Genomic DNA, 17685 nt, shown 5'->3' with positions numbered 1-17685 from the left:
TGCTAGCACCAGGGAGTTTGGAAGAGGAGCCTCAGCCCCAGGGAGGTTTCAGCTCTGCCAACACCTTGATTCCAGCCTGGTGAGGCACCGAGCAGAGGACCCAGCTAACCCATGCCAGGACTCCTGACCTATGGGGGCCGTGAGTTAATATATTTGTGTTGATTTAAGCTGATAAATTTGTTATGCAGCAATAGGAAAGCAATGCTGGGTTTTTGCTTTCCTTACATTTACTTTTGCAGTTACTTGATATTTGTTTTCTATTTAGTGTGGAAATATAAGGTTTCCTTAAATTTTTAAAAAAGGAAAATTAATTCGATTTTTAAAATCACTGTGGCAAATTAAAATCCCTTGACATTCATACTGTCCAAAGGCATATTATGTCCCCTCTCCTTGAATCTAGGGCTGGGGGGACTGTGTCTGCTTCCACCAATAGAGTAAGACGCAAGTGACAGGATGTGACTTTCGTGTTAGGTCATCAAAGACCATGCAGCTTCTGCTGGGTTCTCTTGGGACACCTGTGCTTGAGAAGCCAGCTTTCACATGAGACCTCTGATGACCCCGAGGCCACCGGGCTAGAGAGCCACGTGTCAGCACTCCAGCCGTCAGCCCCGCTGAGCTCCCAGCTGCCAGCTGGCATCAGCTGCTTTGGGGTGAGCCAGCTTGGATGTCCGGCTCCATCAAGTCTTCAGATGAATGCACCTGCATATAAGGCACCGAACAAGAAGCACCCCACCAAGCCCTTCCTAAATTCCTGACCGCAGCATCGCAAAGAAAATCAAACAATTCTTTTAAGCTGTTGTATTTTAGGGTAATTTGTTATGCAGCAGTAGCAACTGGAACAATTAGTGACACATTTGTGTTGTTTGAAAATCAAAGAGTCCAAGAGGTTGGGATCAGCTGGCCTCCCCGGAGACTGAGTTATAGGATGCTGGAGGCTCTTCATTCACAGCCTCAGCAGCAACAAACATTTGCCGAGTGCCTACTGCATGCCATGCCTCATGGGCAATAGTAGGCGTGCGTCCTATGGAGTAGGATGGAGGCATCGTGGAGGTGGGGAGGGGAGGCCTAATTTGAAGGAGGGGACACAGATGAAGCTACCAAATCTCAGTCAATGTTTCTTTCTTTCTTTTTTTTTTTTTAAGATTTATTTATTTATTCATGAGACACAGAGAGAGAGAGAGGCAGAGACACAGGCAGAGGGAGAAGCAGGCTCCATGCAGGGAGCCCGACGTGGGACTCCAACCCGGGTCTCCAGGATCACACCCTGAGCTGAAGGCAGTGCTAAACCGCTGAGCCACCCGGGCTGCCCTCAGTCAATGTTTCTTGCAACAAACCATCCCCCCGCCCACCCCTAGGGCAGGCCATGTTGCATACTCATTCATCCATTCATTCATTCATTCATTCACAGACACTGACCAGGCACTGTGTGTCCCGTGGCTGAGAGACCTGTTCCTGTCCCCATGGCACTTGCATCCTAGTGCCATATGGAGGGTCTTGTGGAAGTGAGGTGGGAAGGAGACAGGAGCGTCGCGGGCTGAGTTGTCAGCAAAGGCATGCTGGAGCATTTATGGACCTTAACATTATTTAAACTTATGCACTTAAAATATACCACACAGCATTCTAAGCATTTTAGAATATTTACATCTATTTGAAGCCAATAGTGATATTGAGTGATATTCCTACTATCTCTTTTTTCAGATGGAATTTTGAAGCTCAGAGAGATGAGGTAACTTGCAAGAAAGAAGCAGAGTTACGGCTGGAACCCATGCCTTTCCAAGCCCACACCCCGAATCCATCATCTGTCCTGTCTCCCTGACGCACAGTGAGGCTGAGCCGACAGGATCATAGCAGGTGGGGAAAGTGCAGGAGCAAAGGCTTAGAGGCTGGAATCTTCCAGGAGCATGGGGAAGGCGAAGACAAGTGGCCGGTGGAGCAGGCTTTGAAAGCCCACTCAGGACATCTGCACACAGTTGTGTCGTTTACGGAGATGCCCAAATCATTAGAATTCACTTCTCCTCTCTCCATCTCCTCCCCCTCTCTCTTTCTCTTTCTTTCAACCAGAGCCTCTCTTTCTTTGCAGGAATGTGCTTTTTTTTTTTTTTTAAATGAGTCTAAATACATACACACATATGTGTCTGCATATACATTTTTTTTAACAAGGTAAATGTCTTTAATCAAAGCTGGCCCCCCTTAAAGGTATTTCAGTTTGCCAAGTGTATAGAGAAGATGGAGCCATCTTCTGGTTTCCAGCTCACAGATCACTTTGGCCCAGGAAGGGCTTCATGACAGTTGGGTTTATGAGAAACAGTCTCCCAGGCAGCCTGAGAAAACATGGCCCAGGAGGAGGGGGCTCGATTGCTGGGCCAAGAGGCCAGGCCTTCAGGGCACAGAGTGGCGGGGCCCCTTCTCCACCCTCATGAGACAGTTCTAGGCCTCCTTCTCTCCTGGGAGGCACGAGTGAGCATCACCTACCAGAACTGGAGGGGTCCTTTCATTTCCTGTGCAGGTGAGGTCCAGGCAGGATATCAGACTTGTCCAAGGTCATGCAGTCAGACCATGTGACAGACCCCCAGGGCAGGGCTCTTTCCTCTGCACTGGGCTCATTCATACTTAGGGATAAAGGATCATCAGAGAGTCTTCAGGTCCCCACCTCCATTTAATTTACTCAGTATTTGCTAAGGATCCATACACCTGGCTCTGTGCTGGAAGAGGGGAGAGGGGGGAAAATGCAGCTGACTCGGTTAGTCCCAGGAGCTCACTGTTCAGCAGGGGAGAGAATACAGGGGAATATTGTTAATGGTGTACAGTTTGGTGGGGAGCAGGAGGGAAAATAGAAGGGGTGGGCTGTGAGGTCTGGGCTAGAAGTGGTGGGAGAGAAAGCTGATGAGGGCATGGGAGGGAAGGGCATCCCAGGCATAGGCATAGCATGGACAAAAGCTTGGGGGTGGGGAATGCAGGGTGAATGCAGTCCTGCCCCGTTGGAACAGTCCTCGGGAGGGAAATAACATTTGGAAAGTGTGCTTGAAACCAGGTCAGGGTGGTTCTTGAAAAGCCAGGGAAAAAGATTTTGGACTTTATTCTTTTAGGCAGCAGGAGCCCTTGAAGGGTTTCGAGGGAGGACATGTCAACAAGCATGTGAAGCAAGAAGAATCACCTTTTGAAAGTTTAATGCCCCTTTACTTCTTCAGGGCTCAGCTTCTTTACCAGCAGGTTGAGGGAATTGGACTAGATCAGAGCTGGTGAGTGCCTGGCATACGTGTCACTGCTTCCCCAGCATCCACAGCGGGCATCACTAGTCGATCCCTGCACTTTCTCCCACCCAGCTCTGTTTCAGCTGCACAGCACCCAGCCAGTGTCTACCATCACATGGAACCAGCCTGGTGGAGGGTGCTGATTGGCCATTTCTCAGAAAGGTGATGTTGGTGATCTAATTGCAATGAAGACAGCAGTACTTCTCACCTTACAGAAGAGCTTTTGTCCCATCTTGCCTTCTGATCCACTCACAACTCAGGGCTGCAGAGAGATAGAAAAGTCCAACAAAACCTTTCAGCAAAAGGCTTACATCTGAGCACCAAGGGCCTGACTCCACCTTTCAGCTAAATCCCACTGTCCTCCCAGTTGGGACGAAGGGGACTGATTTAGGGGTTACCTCCGGCCTTGCCACTGTCCCCAGGGCTGCTAGGGGCTCTCTCCCGTCCCTGGCCACAGCCCTGGTGGTCCTAAACACAGAGCGCGAGGAGCTCCTGGTTTTGCTGGCACAGGACAGACGCACAGTTAGTTAGAAAAACATGTGGCTTACTCTTCCCTCTCTGGGTCCTCCAGCCACCACCTTCTAATTCAATTTCCCTTGAAAAACAATGGTTTCAGTGGAGGGAGAAACAAGATTTTCCGAAACTTTGTAAAGCTTTGCAAAATAATTACCCCCTAAACTGGCAGACTCCCTCTCAGCTGGATTTGCCCCACGCTTCCCCCTGAAATTGTCCTCCCAGATCGGATCCTGGGCGTCAGTTGGGCGAGGGGTCCCCGGAGGTCATTGCCCACCATCCTGGTTGCTCACCTCTTTGAGTGAGGACAGGTCTGGGAAGCAAGGAGGGAGGGGGAGGCGGTCCCTCTGTCCCCCACACCCGGCCAAGGCAGGAACCAAACCCCTGGTGGAAGCTCCCGGAGCTGGTTCCACCTTCATGGTGCCGTGGCTGCTCCCACAGATGGGACTGAGCCCCAGGGAGGCTGCATGAGTGCAGCCTCATGAAAGAGTCTGAGCCAGAAGGAGGCACTCAAGTGCTCCCCAATTCCTGACCCACGGAAATTGCAACATAATAAATGTTTATTGTTTTAAGCTATTAAATTTGGGGATAGTCTTTTACACAGCAAAAGATAATGTACGAGCCCAGCCCTCTGTCAGCAGAGCTTCCTGCAGTTTCTCACTGCAGCTGTTTGCCTGGCTTTGTTAAGAAAATCATCTGACACTTGGAAATAGACGAAGAGAAGGTGACGTGTCTCTTTGCTGTCGTATTGGAGCACTGTTTAAGAGGACTGCCACCGGTACTTAATTATCTGGACGGATGTACCTTTGGCTTAGTGTATGCTGTTAAAAGGCCTGGCTTTATTTTTTTAAAAGATTTCATTTATTTATTGGAGGGGGGGAGAAAGAGAGAGAGAGAGAGCACGTGCACACATGCAAATGGGGGTAGGAACAGAGTGGGAGGGAGAGGGACAAGCAGACTCTGCCCTGAGTGTGGAGTCTGATGCAGGGCTCGATCCCAGGACCCTGAGATCATGACCTGAGCCGAAACTGAGAATCTTGTGCTCAATCGACTGAGCTACGCAGGTGCCCCGAAAAGGCCTGACTTCAGAAGGTATATGTTCACTTATAGATTTCTGTCTAATAGAAAACCCCAAAAGGTTATGGATTGTTGGCCCTTTAAGACATTAACAGTTTTGTATGTAACTGAGCCATTTTATTCTAACATTCTTTCTCTAGTATTTTGTAACGGTTCCTCTAATCTCCTTTGAAACAGCATTGCCATCTTACACTGCTCTCATTTGTGAATTAAACAAATTTTTAAACATTTGTTCAATCTATATTTGAGTGGGAGTCATACTTTAAAATATATAAATATATCTGAATATACTTTGACAGCTTACATACTCTGGGACTGGGGAACTCTCTACCTATTGAGGACCCCAGGAGTCTTAGGGCGACTCCTAGAATAGGCTTAGGAGCTCTTTCTTATCCTTCTAGCTACATCCTCTAGCTCCTGTTCTTCACTGAAGGAGAACCTGAGGAAGCAAGCTGAATCCCTAATTCCCATGGCATCAACTCATCACTCAGAGCACTATCACTGGCTGCGGAGAAATGAAGAGGCTTCCATAGGGCCAGTCAGCTTTCTGCAAAAAGCCTTTCCCAGGCTTACATCCCAGCATCAAGAGCTTTTCACTATAGAGTACACAGTTTGTAACCAGAAAAATAAGTTCTTAAACAAACAAAAAGGAATGCTATCTAAATTTTTTGTCTGTGAGTGGATGGAGAATGGATATGGTGGGGGGTGGGGGTGGGAAAGAGCTATTTACTGATGCTTCTCTGTGCCTAGCCCTGTGCAGTTCAAGGGACTGGAGACTGGCAGGGGTCCACTCTGACCCTCTACCTAATCTCTCTAGGCTTTGGAGAGATCTCACCAGGTAAGATCTCACTGGCTTCCTTTCTGGCCTTGTGGCTTTGGGGATGAAGGCCAGATCTCCACCACAACCCTCTCTGTATGGCCCACCCCTGAACCCAATTTTCCCTCGTCTCATGCCAAGCTCCCCTCTTGCCCCCTTCATTCCAGGCACACTTTCACTCACTTAGGCTCACTATGATCCCTTGCACCACCTGGCCTTTGCTCATGCTGTCCTCTCTCCCTGTGATGCATCCTCGCCTTGACCACTTCCTGCCTTTATAGAGACTCAGAGCACCTGTACCCTGCACTCCCCCGCTGCACTCATTAGGTGGCAATTTAATATTTCTTTGTGAATGATTTGATAGTGTTAATCTATGCTGCTGGACTCTAGGTCATAGAAGGATGGGAGCCACCTCTGTCCTGTCCTGTCCCCCAAGGCTCACACTGGGCCTGATGAGCAGTGGATACTCAGAGCCCGGGGGGTGCAGGGCCTAGCAGTGAAGAGGCATCCGGCCGAGTTTGCTGAGCAAATAAATGAAGGTTTCATGGCAAGTAATTGGCAGAACGGGAGGCTAGCAGCCAACTTGCTGGGCTCGAGGTCCAGTGCTCCCTCTGCGGCCACATGTGCAGCGGCGGCAAATTCGTTTCTCATTAAACTGGATGGAAACGCCTTGGCCTTTCACATACCCACAAGCTGTGACTCAGGCTGTATGAAGTACAATCAAATGCACCCTCTTTTTTTTTTCTCTAAAGACAGCAGCTTACTAGCCGCAAGAGACCTCTTGACGCCTACTCACACCTCTCAGCTCAGCCAGAGGGTTTTCTTTATTTAAAAAAAAAATGTATATCACAATAGAGGTAAATGCTCATTGAAAAAAATGCAAAATGTTACCCAAGTGTGGTGAGAACAAAGTGGAAGCCCTCCTGCCATCGCACTCCCAGAAGTAACCACTGTACCATCGACACTGTAAAATAACCATAGCTGACTTTTACACGGGGGCTTGGTCTCAGCCAGGCTACTTTACAGATGAAGCGTCATGAGAGCCCAGGAGGTGGACACTTGATTTTCATTCCCATTTCATTGATGGAGAAACTGAAATGTGCAGAGAGATTGAACAAGTTGCCCAAAGTCACAAAGCCAGTAAGGGGCAGAGCTGGGATGGGCTTCCAGGGAACAGTCTGGCGCGTCCAGGTGCTTCATTTAGAGACCTCTTTTATGCAGCTGTCTACGCTTAACATCTTAGAGCACAGTTGTTCAAGGATGGAGCCCGGGAGGACCGCTTCTTCCCAGCTCTGTGACCTCGGGCTGCTTATTAAACGTCTCGGTACCTCAGCTTCTTGATCCGTGAAACAGAGAGCAGGGCAGTTCCACTCTTGGATGCTGGCGACGGGCGTGGATGGAAAGCGGCCGGAGCGCACCTGGTGCTCAGGCTATGCTGCAGGTGTCACCGTCCCCACACCGGGTGTGAGCTGTCCTCCGGGCCCTGGGATGCACACTCCTCGCTCCCCAGCAGCGAGTCTCATCCAGGGCCCGCAATGACGCCGGAGCCTGGGCTTTCTGAATTCTAGCAGACGTTACCGAGCCACACGACAACAGTTGCCTGCCACCGTGTGCCACCCGCTGCCAGCCGGGAGCCCTGGGAGCCCTGGGAGCCTACCGGTCCTGAGTTCAAGTCTCTCTCCTGGCACTGCGCTGTGCACCAGCGGCTTGGCCACTCGGCCCCGAGGTGGGCACAGAGCAGGCGCCCAGCGAGGGCCTGGAGAGCAGAGGCAGAAATGACCAAATGACGACATGACGCCCGCGCACCTCCTGCCCTGGGAGGCGGCTGTCATGGGCGTGACGTCACGGCTCATCTCTGCTGCGTCACAGTTGGACCTGAGCAGCCGCAGGTGAGGGAGGCAGCGGCTTGTCCGGAGCCACACTTCTGGGTGTAAGTGAGCTCCGTTGGCCCTGACGCGACCAGCGGGCGCCGCGGCACCAGCAGCCTCCCCCGCGCCCGCCGCAGCTGTCACACCGCTGGCCCGTGGGGCACAGGCTGGGGGCGGTGGCACGAGGGGGCCCGGGGCTGCAGCTGCCGGAGGGAGAGGCCGAGAGCCGGGTCTGGAATGAGCAGCACAGTCTCGGGACGTCGGCCCATGTCTGGCCGCCCCTCTCGGCCTGGGCCCGAAGCAGCTTCCCCGTCTGCCCAGCCGCCGGCCTCGGCTTGCACCCCCACCGTGGGGAGCCGCCTGCCTCCGGGGACCCCGCGCCCCAGGGTGGCTCTGGCTCCGGGGAGCACACTCGGAGGAGGGCAGGGCCTGGGCGGCCTGTGGCGAAGCCTCCGCTCTGAGAAGCCGGGGACAAAGCCCACTGCGGCCTCCTCCCTACTCGGGCCGTGTGACCCGCCGAGGCCCCTTCCCCGGCCTGGCCTGTCGACCCCACTTCTTCCACGCCAGCTCGTCCAGTCCTTCCTCTGGGTGTGGCGGAACCTCACGCAACCAGGTTAGTTAATCCTCCCAGTCGCCTCCTGCAGGGAAGGCTGGGACTGGCCACGGACGGCGGCGCAGAGCGCACGGGGCAGTAAGTGGCAGAGCCGGACACCGTCCCTCCGCTCTGGTAAGATGTTAGAGCCAGAAAGCCCCTGACACAGCTTCTGTTCGGGGACCTTTATCCGGCTGCTCAGCTGAATCACCTGCCCACCCCAGACCTTAACTATGGGTTTAAAAAGATCCCCAGGGTAGCCAGGGTCAGGAATCACTGATGGCCCCAAGCCCCTCATTTTTTAGACGAAGCAAGAAAGGCCCAGAGAGGCCAAGTCACTGGTGCAGGGTCACATAGCAACACTAGAACTGGGTCTTGGGGCCCCTCAACCCAGCAGGACTCTGACACTTTTCAAGGTTGATGCTAAATAATTGCATTTGGTTGGTCAACATACTACCCCCTACCCCAGCCATACCCACCCCTGGCCATGGCTGCCCAGCCCCCCAGCCTGATTTCTCCTCCAGATTGGCTGGCCCCTCTGCATTTAGAAGCAGAGGGAAAATCCACCAGGGGAAACAGTGGCAGGCGTGGGGGTCCTTTTGCCTGTGTCTGTGGGTTTGTCTTCCTCTTACCTCTTATGAGATGGGCTTGAAGGCAAACAGAGCAGTGTTCCTTGTGGAATGAAGAGGGGCCATACTTCTGCAAAGATGCTGGGGTTAGGGGGCTGGAGATGAGGGGGACCACTCAGGGGGTCCCCTTGAGCTGCGCTACTGTAAGTGAGGCTGACAGCGCAGTGAGGACCCACGGCTCAGTGCCCAGGAGCCAGGCTCCTCTCACCCCTTCCATTTGCTGATAGGTGAATATAGTCTTAACTGCCCCCGAGGGGACACCCCTCAGCAAGATGCGGCCAGTGGTTGTATGGCCCTGGCAAGATTAGATGAGAGATGAGATTAGACGTGTTGGAGGCTTCCCACAGGCAAGCATAAGCGCCTGTTGCTATCACAAGGCACCCCTCCTGAGGCTGGGCATGAGCTTGTACCTCACTGTCCAGCCCTGGCTAAGTCCCTTCCTACCCAGAAGCTTCAGTTGTCTCTTCTGTAAAATAGGAGGAGGGTGATTTCTGGGGTCCCTTCCTGCCCAGCTGTTCAGAGTTGAGTTTTTACTGCTTTCAGAGCATGTGGTAGTCACACGTTTGGAGCAGACAAGGTCAAGAGCAACACCTGCATCTGACCCTGATCCTTTCAGTAGAGTTAAGGCAGGCAGTGTTGACTATCCTCCAAGTAGGATGGGCTGGAGGGGCCCTGTCCCTTAGGACAGAACCCGGAGGCCCAGGTTGGCTCTCCTGCCCCAGCTGTGCAGTGTCTTCTTGGCCTGGAGCGTGGTTCTAAAGACCTACCATTTGTCCACACCTTCTGAAGTTCCTGTTTGTTGACCGCTTGCTATGTGTCAGGCCCTGTGATGTGATGTGACTTGCTCAAAGTCTCGGTGGCAAGAATGAGCCTGACACTGAGGCCTGTGTGGCTCTGAGTTTTCTTTTCTTTTCTTCTTTTCTTTTCTTTTTTCTTTTCTTTCTTTTCTTTTCCTTTTTTTTTTTTTTAAGATTTTTATTTATTTATTCATGAGATAGAGAGAGAGAGAGAGGCACAGAGAGAAGCAGGCTCCATGCAGGGAGCCCAACACAGGACTCAATCCCGGGTCTCCAGGATCAGGCCCTGGGCTGAAGGTGGTGCTAAACCGCTGAGCCACCCAGGCTGCCCAGGCTCTGAGTTTCTGAGCTTTGTCCTACACTGCCCTATTTTGCTAAAATAGTGCTAATGCTACCTTTCTTTCTTTTTTTTTTTTTTAAGATTTTATTTATTTATTTATTTGAGAGAGCGAGAGAGAGAGAGAGAGGAAAGAGAGCATACGTGAGACGAGGCACAGAGGGAGCAGCAGTCTCCCCACTGAGCAGGGAGCCCAGTGCGGGTCTTGATCCTGGGACTCTGGGATCATGACCTGAGCCTAAAGCAGACAACTAACTGAGCCACCCAAGTGCCCCTAATGCTACTTTTTATAATTGTCTTGTTATGCTCCTAGAGGTTTATGGCATTTGGTTAGAAGCATGGCCCCAGAAGCCAAACTGCCATCATTCAAATCCTGGATCTTACCTTTGCTGTGTGACCTGGAACAAATTACTTAACCTCTCTGTGCCTCAGATTTTACACCTGTAAAATAAGTTACTGACTTCCTTCCAAGGAGAACAGTGTAGAAAGGGAGGAGTCGGAGAGCGGGGAGAGTAACTTGACAGTTGAGAGACCTGACAAACGCTACTGTCAGCTAGTGGTCTGGGTCAGGGTCAACAATGATGGGCCATGGGGACAGTATGTGTCTTTTACATGATGTGATGAAAAGGCACTTTACCTCTGTGATCTTCCTCCTTAAATCCTATAACACCAGGGGGAATATCATGGGGAAAACACTAGAGAAATTCCAACAGAAGGACATTCTACACACACTTGACCAGCACTTCCCCAAACTGTCAAGGTCATCAAAAAAAAAAAAAAAAAAAAAGAAAAGTCAAAGAATCTGTCAGAGCCAAGAGGAGCCTAAGGAGACATGACAGCTAAGTGCAGTGTGGTATCCTGGGTGGGATCCTGGACCAGAAAAAGGACATCAGGTAAAAACTACAGACATTTGAATAAGGTATGCATGTTAGTTAACCTCAACTCAGTAATTATAACAAATACTCCATACAAAGGTCAGATATTAATAATAGGGGGACCTGGGTATGTGTGGGGTGTATGAGAACTCTGTGCTATTTTTTTTTTTTTTAATTTTAAAAGGGAATAATTAGTCCCGCATAGGGTAGTTGAAAGGGTAATTTGAGCAAATGCATGGAAATTGCTTTGAACAGAATCTGGTACATGGTAGGCTCTTGAGGATGGTTTGCCATCATTGGTATCATTGAGTTAGGGTGGGCCACCCCGTGCACATGCCGGGGGGCTGGTGGGTCAGCAGGTCACGTGGTGGCAGCCAAGGTTCTCTCCCCACTGCGGGGAAACCATTTCTCCCACAATTCTGATGTTTCCCACGGCTGGATTTTCTCACCCGCCCTGTGGCAGTCAGCCCGTGTAAAGTCCCCTGGGACAGAGGCCGTGCAAGGTGTGGGTATGGCTCCAGTCTCAGGCTGGCGAGCCTGGGGTGAACCCAATCCCCACTGGCTGGTGACCTGGAGCACATGAAGGTGCTGGTCTGAGCCTCCATTTCCTCTCTCATAAAGTGCGGGAATTGGCCTCAACCTCTTATGGCCTGGCTCGGGGTAAGTGCTCAGTAATAGGAATAGTTCCGGATGAGGCGCAGGGATGGGTTTAGCATTTCAAAGAGTGCCCTGAATTGAAATGATGCCCCTGACAGACCATTGCTCGGCACCCTCATACCCAGCCCTGCAGAACGGCCTTTCTCCTGGCCTCCAGATGGTTCCTCTCCTACTCATGCAGGGCAAGATTGGGCTCTGAGCACAGGTGGACCTAGAACCAGGGGGCAGATGGCTCTTCTGGTCCCACAAGAGGCAAGTCAGGGAGAGGCAGGGCCTGACTGCCAGCTGCTTCTCCCCAGAGGAGAGGGGTGTGGTCGTCCTGGGGGAAGGGGAGGCTAGCTGGGGGTGGCCACTATCCAGCCACACTGGAGCCAGGCCTTGGGGTGTGAAGGAGGGCTGCATGGTGTGGAGAGCCCCCATCTCCTGCCTCCAGAGACTCCAGAGCCCCATTCTGGAGACTTGCAGCCCTACCCCTGTCCTAGCCTGCCCGAGCTCCCACAGCCACACCACTGCAACACTGGTCTCAAGACTTGAAGTCTCTTTGGTCCTCCATAGTCCGATCATTGCCTCGGAGTCCCTGGCCTTGACCCCAGCCACAGACCAAGTCCTGATTCATCCTGGCACATTGCCCTGGCCACACTGAGCCCTGACCCTGCTCTGACATGGACCCATAACAATAGCCACGGTGTCCTGACCTTAAGCAGCCATGTCAGAGATGTAGATATGGCTTCTGGAAGAGCCCAGGCCTTGCACTCCCTGGGGCTGGCCTGGGGGCCCTGCTGCCCCAAATGTGAAAGCCATCCACACAGCCCTAGGACAATCTGGAATATCCACTACAAACCCTTGGCTGACCCTTGGGAGACACGGGCCCTGCACCACCCCCTTGTGACCTTGACACGTCCCACCCTCTTTGGCTTCAGTACCCCTTCTGGCCTCTGAAGGATGAATGGATGACCTTTGAGGACCTTACCAGTTCTGAGCGTTGGTGATTCAGGAGACGTGCAATGCTCTTGTGAGCGTGTTTCCAGACTTTTCCTGGCTCTGACTTCCCTCGTCTGAATCCCCTCCACTCTGCTCTCCTGGCCTCAGGCTCACAACCCAGTGGTTAGAAACAGTTCTTGGCACCACAGAGACCTAGCCTCAAGACCCAGGGTGGATCTCAGCAGGCTTCTTAGCCTCTCAGAGCCTCAGTCTGCTCATCTGTGAAGTGGGGATTTTAAACATTGGGAAGTCTCATGCAGGTGATGAGACCAAAAGATGCAGGCTTTTGGCACAGAGCCTGGCATGAGCAAAGGGTCAATACGTCAGAGCCGAACATACGACCCTTGCGTGGGGTTCCTGGGCTTTATGCGGCTCCAGTGGTGATTTAAGATGCCATAACACCTTTTCCTTCCCTTTCTCAGTGGGGAATCTGAGTCCTAGAGAGGTCAAGCTCTGTGCTGACAGAGTGGGACCAGCAGGTCCCATGGCCCGGCCCCTACCCCTCTTCCTCTGCACGCCATGGAAGCTCTCGCAGCCCCATGCAGGTTGCTGCCCCTCTCTGAGACTCAGTGTCCTTCCCTGTGAGAGAAGAGTGTGGGACCAGTGGGACCTCCCCCTCCAGCTCCCAGAGCTTCTCTGGCTCAGCTACTGAAGAGGACAGGAGTGTGCCGGGGTAGGAGGTTATGGCTGGATGGCAGGCCTTGAGAAACCTCTGGAATGTGGGTCTGAAAGTTTGGGGCCCATTTTTGCTACAATGGTCCCCTCTTCTCCCCTCCTTTCTTTTCATGACTTTTCACCAACTGTTTCTTCCCTTAATCCAAACCATTGTTTTTCCAGGGTGAAATTTAAATCAAAGCCACATGGTTCCCCCAACACACACACACCCTTGCCAAATGGAAGTGTGTTCTGGGGGGAAAAATAACGACCCTGTTGGAGGGGACTCTGATCTCTTTGTGGGGATCACCAGGCATTGGGAAGATTTGGGGGGCTTTGAGTTGGCTTGACGGCTGTGGGCTCAGAAGTTCCTAGGCCCTAATGTGACTCAGGCCAGGAGCAGGGGATGGGCCATGATTCCTCCATGGCTCAGGCAAGAGCCCCTTTCCTGAGCCTAGGGTCTCCATCTCATAAGCCAGGGGCACATGGGATGGTGCCCAGACCCCTGAGCTCCATCTAGGGGTGGATGGGTTCATAAGGTCAGCCCACAAGGCTTGGCCATTCAGGTGACTTGAGGCAGGGCAGCAACGCAGTCCCTGGTTTGCCTCTGACTCTCACTTGCTGTGAGTCTGGGCAAATAAATTCCTTAACTTCTTCGAGCTTCAGTTTCCTCCTCGGTAAAATGGGAAGCTCTTGCCAGACCTCTCTCTTGGGGCCGTGGGGAGAGGATGTGGGCAGATGGTCAGCATGAAGTAGCTGAAGCACTAAACACTTGCTGCACACAGTGCGGCTCACACGAGCAGCTTTTAGGAAGATGCAGAAGTGAGGAGGGTCTTGGAGAGGAAGGAGGGAGGTGCCAGGCACAGTACCAGGAGGGAAGATGGAGAGCAGGAGGGGCAGGGGCATGTGGACACATGAGAGCCCTGGAGTGGAGGACCACAGGGCCCCGAAGGGGTCAAGCTGCCCTACTGCAGGGAGTGGAGGTAGAGGGAGCTGGGGTGGGGCTTGTGGGGGGGAGGGGGGGAGGAGCCCTGGCCAATCCTCAGGGAGGGCTCTCCAGGGGCTTCCCCAGGCCTGGTGTCTGCTTTGCATAGTCTAGCACCCCCAGGTGTGCCCATAACTTGGAGCCCCTGGGGAAGGGTGAGGTCAGGAGAGCAGGGGCAACCTCACCCCCCCACCCCCCCTCAAAGAGTTAACCACCTGCCCCCAGGCATATGTCTACAGAAGGCCTGGACACCTGTGGGGTGAGCACACTCATACACATAAGTCCCTGCGTCCAGGCACACAAACTGAGACATACATGCAAATTCACACACACTAGACTCATATGCAAAATACAGATCCAGACAGGCCCATGCCCAGAGCCACGTTTCCACATGGGGTCAGACCCCCCTACGGGAGTGTGCATGCGTGGAAACACACACTCGTGTACAGCAAGAGCCGAGGCGGCCTTCGACAGCACGGGCTCGGAGAGGACAGCCTTTCTTCTCCTTCTCCTCTCCACGAACACAAACAGCCCCTCCCAAGTGTCATCAGGCCCTGTGTCAGGCCCCGGACACAAAACAGACACAGTTCCCACTCCTGGAACTGAACGTTCTAGTGAGAAATAAAAATCGATAAAGCTTGTTGACATCATTCTTCTTTTTCACATAATCACATGATTTTGTTCCTTTAATCCTCACAAGGACCTTCTGGAGTTCGGGGTATCTGTGTGACAGACTAGGAAACGGGGCCCTGGAAGTGGGGGCCCCAGAGCCGACAGGCGGCGGCCCCACTCAGAGCCATTGGTACAGGACTTTGCTTCCCTGCAGCGACCACCACGCAGGCCAGAGAGGTTCTGGGGACGCACCCGACCCGGGGGCTGGTCTGGGCCTGCAGAGGGGTCGGCCGCTGCCGTGAGCTCACCTGTGACTCTAGACCAGCCACTGTCCTTCCACATGGTCGCATCTACTGGAAGAAATCATTCCGTCCATCATACAGAGGAGGACACAGCGTCTCTGAGAGGGCTGGTGGCCTTATGAAGTGGACACTGCATGCAGGACCAAGGGCCTCCTCGGCCGTAGGGTCAGAGAGAACCGGCTCCGTCACCCCCACCCCCACCCCCGATCAATCAGTCAAGGTCTCCCTGACCCTGGTTTCAGCTGGACACCGTGCTTGGCACAAGGCCAGGTTAAGTGGCAGAGCTCAGCCTGTCCCAGGGGCCGGCCCCATTTGCTCCAGGCTCAACCCCTAAAATCCAGCCGGCCCAGCCCGCGGGCTCCACATTGCTTCCCAGGTTACCCGGAGAGTCACCACCAAGCACTGCAGGCTGAGGGAACCATGTTCTGTGAGTGCCGGGGCAAGAGGGAACAAACATTTGGTGCTGCAGGCACTGCTCCCACTTTCCCTGCAGCCGGGAGGCGTGGGGGGCCTCACTCATTCGACCCTTCCCTAAGTGCTCATCATTTCTGGGGAGTCTCTTGGCAATCACCCTCTCCTGGGGGCAGCACCTGCTCACTAACTACTCACAGTCTGTCCCAAAGCTTTGTCACCTGGTCAAAATGAGGTGCTTTATAAAATGCACATTCCTGGGCCCCTTTCCAATCTACTGAATTGTGGTCTCAGGGCTGGAGTCTCAGAAACCGTATTTTTTCAAAGCCCAGAGATCTAGAGACTTGGAGAAGCCAGCACCAAGAGCCCCTGGCCCAGGGCCCTGACTGACTACAGTCTCCTGACTTCTTAGTCAAAATTGTTAGGCTTGTTTAATGCTGGGCCACTCCTCAAAGGATCTAGTAGATGCTCAAGAAATGTTTACTCGAGATACTGGTGGGCTGGCCAGGGTTGTGCAGCAGAGAGGTGCAGGATTGTCATTGGCCTGCTGTGTGACCGTGGGCGAGTCACTGCCCTCTCTGGGCCTTGGCTCAGTTTCTAAGGGCTGACAGTGAGCCGCTGCTGGCCCCTAAAGGCTGCTTAATCCCAGCCTGGGAAGGAAATAGACTGCTTTCCTAGGTGTCTCTGGGGGTTCCCCAGGTTACCCTCTGAAAAATGGACCCAGGACATTGAGTCACCCCGAACTAAACTGGGCACAGCCTGGATATAGAGGGTGTTATTCCACACCTAAGGGGAAGCAACCTTGGCCAGTCCCTGAACCCCAGCCTGGGCGGGAGGTCTGAACTTGAGAGAAGTGAGGACCCCCCACCCCTTCCCCAACCCCCACTCCGGGCCTCACCCCACTGTGGGGAGGCCGAGTTGGTGGGCTAAGAGCAGGTGCTTGGGCTTCTACTTCTTAGAATCCCTGTGAGGCCTGGGTGGGTGAGCTCATTTACGGGAAAGGGGGATGGGGGCTCGCTCTTCTCACCTGGCCCTCCTCGGGGGGCAGCAAGTGCGTCAGCAGCCCCGGGTCCCGCCTGCCTCCGGAAACGCCGCCCAGGGCTCAGTCACGAACCCAGGCGGGCAGGGGGGGAGCCAGAGCATTGAGGGGAGTCAGGTGACCTGCGAGGAAGCTTGGCTGGGGGCCTGGAGGCTGTGCCGGGGTGCAGAGTGAGGTCAACTTCCCCCTTCCTGGGCTTGTGCCCCTACACCCAGCTGCCCGACTGGATGTCTCTTCAGCTGTCTGTCTGTCTGGCCTCTGGCCTCTGGTCCACCATAGGCTCAGGACCTCTGCTGGGTCCCCCTGGTGCCTGTGAGGCCCGGGTTCCCATCGGCAGCCAGCCTCCAGGGGCCCTCGGGTCAGAGTCCTGCGTGGGGCGGGGTGCAGACCCCAGCCAGGGCCTGGTGGGGAGAGCCCTGCCTCCCCCAGCCCTCCCTCTCTCTCCCTCCTCCACTTCTCTGCAGCTATTTAAAGCAAGTGGTGGCCGTGGGAAACTTCTTCAGATGTGTGGTTTCGTCTTCTTCAGCACAGGGACTAGGCGTCTGCTCTCTCTCGGTCTGGTGACTCATCCAGAGTGAGAAAAGCCTTTTTGTTGCTTGACGCTCGCTCGAGGCTCTGTGGTCTGAGAACCTGGCCTGATGGGGCCTTCCCTCGCTGGGACTCCTGGAAGGCCTTGGAAGCGCCCGGAGCGGCCCCTTGGTCCTGTCACCAGACCCGGGGAGGCCAGGGGTTGAAACGCTCTGCGGGGAGGGTGCCCATCTTCAAACCTTGCCACAGCCACCATCTTCTTCAAGAGGGTGCCCCCGATTCTTCCAGAACCTCAATTCATCTCCACCTGAGCAACTCGGTCCTCTGCCCTTAGTCTTCTCATCTGTAGAGGGGGGCAGTGAGTCCGAACTTACAGGAATGTCCCACATGGTGTCTGACACACAGTAGGTGCCCAGTGGGTGTGGTTTATCACCAATGAGAGTTGCCAGCGTTTCTTGAGCCCTTATTTTGTGTCAAGCCCTTTGCATGAATGATCCCATTTGCTTCTAACAGCTCTAGGAAGTGCTTGTTAGTATCACTCCCATTTTACAGATGAGGAAACTGAGGCACAGGGAGGCAAGGAACGTATGTGTTGTCTCGTAACTAGTAAGTGCAAAGCAAGATTCGAACCCAGGCGATGAGGCTCCAGAGCCTGAGCCATTAACCACTGTGCCAGCGTGTCCCAGGGGCTTGGCACACGGTAGCTGAGAAAAGTTTGGATTCTGAGAGCCATGAAGAGCATGCTCCTTCTGCCCAGAGC

General features: G+C 53.5%; 1 long non-coding RNA gene across 2 annotated transcripts; it reads right to left on the bottom strand.

The window, feature by feature from the left end:
• Nucleotides 1-1628: 1628 nt before the first annotated feature.
• Nucleotides 1629-17608, bottom strand: LOC140634178 (uncharacterized). 2 transcript variants are annotated; one of them, XR_012031690.1, is made up of 4 exons: nt 16386-17608; nt 14954-14998; nt 3460-3513; nt 1629-2758 (listed from the first exon to the last, which is right to left on the bottom strand). It is a non-coding gene; the product is annotated as an uncharacterized lncRNA (long non-coding RNA). The 2 variants fall into 2 exon arrangements; XR_012031691.1 differs by having other exon boundaries at nt 14954-14995; nt 16386-17607.
• Nucleotides 17609-17685: the final 77 nt, after the last annotated feature.

Source organism: Canis lupus, chromosome 5 (genome assembly GCF_048164855.1).
Source record: "Canis lupus baileyi chromosome 5, mCanLup2.hap1, whole genome shotgun sequence".
Taxonomy (NCBI): domain Eukaryota; kingdom Metazoa; phylum Chordata; class Mammalia; order Carnivora; family Canidae; genus Canis; species Canis lupus.
The sequence above is the reverse complement of the archived record's forward strand: the minus strand, read 5'-3'. Positions and strand labels throughout refer to the sequence as shown.